The sequence below is a fragment of the Neophocaena asiaeorientalis genome, unplaced genomic scaffold (genome assembly GCF_003031525.2).
Source record: "Neophocaena asiaeorientalis asiaeorientalis breed wild unplaced genomic scaffold, Neophocaena_asiaeorientalis_V1.1 scaffold43, whole genome shotgun sequence".
NCBI classification, from domain to species: Eukaryota; Metazoa; Chordata; class Mammalia; order Artiodactyla; family Phocoenidae; genus Neophocaena; species Neophocaena asiaeorientalis.
Window position 1 is genome coordinate 6,311,996 of NW_020173674.1, and position 3,937 is coordinate 6,315,932.

Below are 3,937 nucleotides of genomic sequence, written 5' to 3' on the forward strand. Positions count from 1 at the left end.
TCTGAGGAATGCAGAGGAGGCCAGTGGGTGAGGGGTAGAGTGAGAGGAGATCAGATAAGCAGCCCCAGGCAGGTCAGATCAGGTAGGCCCTGGAGGTTGTGAGGAGGTCTTTGGATTATATTCCTAGTGGGGTGGGAAGCCATTGGACAGTTTGGATCAGTAATTTAACACGATCTAATTAACATTTTAAAAGGCTTTCTCTGGCCATTGTTTGGAGAATAGGCTACGGGAAGAGTAGATGGAAGCAGAGGTAATTAGGAAGCTATTATGACATCCAGACAAGAGAGGAGAGCAGCAAGTGAAAGAGGCCAGGAGCTGCAGGGCTCTGGGTCTGTCTTCAAGGGAAGGCCTATAGGATTTGCCGGGGGGACTGGATGCTGGGTGTAAGAGAGAGGAGTCGAGGACGATTTTAAAGATTCCGGCCTCAGCAACTACAGAGTCAGGAAGTCTGAACACAGGGAGTGTCTCCCACCCTGGAATGCTCCTAGTCAGACAAGAAAACTGAGCCTTGGACCTGGCAGCCCACGTCATCAGTGACCTTGGCAAAGGAACTCCTAACTCCTGATGGGGAAGTGAGGAACAAGCCCGAGGAGTGGGAGGACCGGAGACAGGGAACCCGAACAGCCCCTGTTGCCGAAATATCGGCTTCCCTGTGCACCAAGGCCGAACAGAAGTACGGAGACAGGGATTTTGGAGGAAGAGAAAGATGGCTTTATTTTCTGCCAGGCAGAAGGGAAGACACAGCAGGCTAGTGCCTCAAGAATTTTGCCCTCCCTCCTTGGGAATCAGGGAAGATTTTATATGTGGGGCTTGCAGTCCGGGGTATAAGGATCAAAGTAGTGAAGGTCTTGCATTCTTTTTTTCCTTTGCATTATTTCAAAGCAGTCATAGATGGCATCAGGCCGCCTGCTAACTGGGGTCTGGCAGTCTGGTAACTGCATCCGTTTGCCTCTGGTTTATCAGCCGGTGATCCTGTTTCTGAAATGCGGAAACTATAGGGGGTGAGTTGTTACCAGGGGCGTACAGAATGTGAGTGCCAGGGTGGTAATAAGGTTAGGGAGTGAGAGGCATGGGATGTAAGTCACATAAGAGTTAGGGGTGATAGGTGCCGAATGTAAATTACGTAGTGTCAGGGAGTGAGGTTAGCTTTATAAAGTACAAATCTAGTTAACTACCAATTAGTGACAGTTAAAGTAAACCAAGGAGTTTAACTCTTTCAGGTCAGGTTTTGTTTCTTCTCTAGCCTGTTCGCTGTTCCCTTTGTTTTCCCTGCTCTCAGAAGAAAGAAAACTCTCACTTCTGTTTACATTGCAACACCCCCTTTTGAAGACTTTCGCTGTAAGGGGAGCAGAGACGTGGTGTGGCAGCCAGAGGGGATTTAGAACCAGGGAGCTATTACTGCGTGTCTGCACGTGGACGTGAACCACCTGGTGGAGTGGGGGAACCGATGATGCAGGAGAGGGGGCGCAGCAGGAGGAAGCCCTGGAGAAGGTGGGAGCGACCCTGGGCCAGGGCAGGGGCAGGGGAGGGTGCTGGTCTCCGTGGGCAGGAGGCCGAGGCTGGAGTCAGGTCGGCAGGGAGTTCACGCCGTCTCCTCACGCTCGTCTCTCCGTCGTCTGCTTCCCCTCTCGGTTCTGAGCTGGGACCTGAGTCCACCTGTCCCACACCCGTCCCTCTCGGGCCCCCCACCAGCGCTCAGGTCCCCAGGCCCCTGCCCTGCCGGAGCCTCCGTGGGCGCCTTGGCTCTGTACCCCGTCTAGCCCACCTCAGCTTCGCTCTCTCCTGGCATTTCCTCTCACTGGCTGGCTTGTACCCCTCATCCGGGAAGTAACGCGCGCAGACTGCGTTTCTGGGACAACTTCCGGTACCTGACTAGACTCTGACCCTTGGAAGACGGGCACTGTTTCCATTTTCCAGGCCCAGAGAGCCTGGGTGGCCGCACTGCTGGGTCCCAGAGCCTCCCTCTGTTAGGTGACCTGGCCGCAGGACTTGGGGAGCCAGGGACAGCCTGCCCCACCTGGCCGTCCGCTCCTCTGGGGCTGTGTCCTGCAGGCGGTGGCGGGGGCGGCGGCGGGGGGGGGGGACACGCAAGCTCCCACTTCTGGGCACTGGCGTGCAGGCCTCTGTCCCGGGAGCGCGTGAAGAGCCAGGCTTCCAGGAAGCAGGAGCTCTGACCGTCACCTCTCAGGTTAAGGGCGGACAGGAAGGCGAGCCTGATGGTGGACCCCAGCTCACCCCGTCCACCTGGGCCTCAGACTTCACCAACTTTCGGAAACCGTGGCAGGACGTCAGCCTAGCAGCAGGAGAGAAGCCGAGTTCTAATCTCCAGTCGGAAGAGTGGAAGCTGCCGACGATGTGTCATTGCCTTGGGAGGTGGGATCTGGGAACGGCAGGTGCCAGAGAAAAATGGGGTTTCAGAGTGGGAATGGTGTGATGTCTGTTCCTGACCTCGGCTTGCCTCATACTGGGCAACACACCTTCATGCCTCTGTTTCTATCATCAAGCAAATAGGAAACTGCTTCTTTCCAGCCAGTTCCCAGTTGATTTTTTTTCCTTTTTGGCTGCACCGCGCGGCTTGCCCAGTTCCCTGACCAGGGATCGAACCTGGGGCCCCCCCGTGGGAGTGCGGAGTCCTAACCACTGGACATCCAGGGAAGTCCCCCCAGTTGATTTTGAGTGAAGTGGCCGCGGCGTGAAGTGGGGACGAGGCTGGACAGATCTTGTGTCACAATGAGAGGTGCAGAAGCCTAAGGCTTGCTCGTTGGTAAGAAATCACCAGTTTATTGAATGAAAAATCCAACATCCTCTTAGTCCCTCCCACCCCGCCCCGCCCTCCGGCTGAGTGAGCAGCACAGCCCCAGGGACGCTCTGGACAGCAGGGCTGAGCCGGGGGAAGGGCTGGAGGAGTCTGGGGGAGGTATGGAGAATGAGAAAAACGCTTTTCAAAATGAAGTTCTGTGCAAAAACTTCTAGAAGGGGTGAGAGGGCCACGGCAAAGCTCCGGAGGCGCTGACGGGCTGGGAGGGCTGCAGCTGGAGCTCCACCCACGCGCTCCGCGTCTCCCCGAGAAGGCCAAGGCCGATGGTGCGGGCTGAGGGGCTCAGGCCCCCCGAGGCCGTGGAGAGAGGGAGGCTTGGCTAGGAGGACGGGGCCTGTCCAGGCCAGGGGTCCAGGTGAGGAGGGGAGGACAGACCGGCGAAAGGAAACGGATGGACACGGGGAGCAGGGAGCCGCAGGGACTGGGGCCACAGACGACACGTTGGATGGGGCTGCCTCTCATCTCTCCGGGTGCAGAGTTGCAGGCAGAGGCGGAGGTGTGCTGCGGGGTGTGGGGGAGGAGAGCCATCAACAGGGGGAGACCCAAGGACAGGGACCAGCGCCCAGGTGAGTCACACAGAACCACCGAGAGACTGGCTGGGCAGACAACCAAAGAACCGCTCAGGGACACGCGCGGCACCTACAGGGGACCTGGGCACGGTGAACCCTTGCACGGGCGAGACCACGGAGCCCTCTCCACCCCAGAAACCCACGCGTGGCCTCAGAAATGCTGTCCTGGGATGAGTGGGCGGGAGGGTTCGTGCCCCGTCAGCCCACAGCAGTGGGAAGTGGCCTTGGCTCTGGGCCCCACTAGAGGGGGGCCGGCTGAGTGGCATCTGGCAGCTGAGCTTTAGAAAACGAGATCTTGGGGGAGATGGGGGAGGCTGGAGCCCCTGCTGTGGGTCAGGACCCTGGGTTTCTTGTTTCCGGGAAGGGAACTGGTGCCACGTGGAGAAGAAAGAGGTTGGAAGTCAGGCGAAGGAAGGCCCGGAGGACTCAGTTCCAGGGACCAGGGTTGGCCGCCAAGAGGCAAAATCAACATGGCTTGGGCCTGGAACGGAGGGAGAGGAGGAAAAGGAGAGAGGGAGGGCGGGGGCTGCCCACGGATGGGACCCAGCAT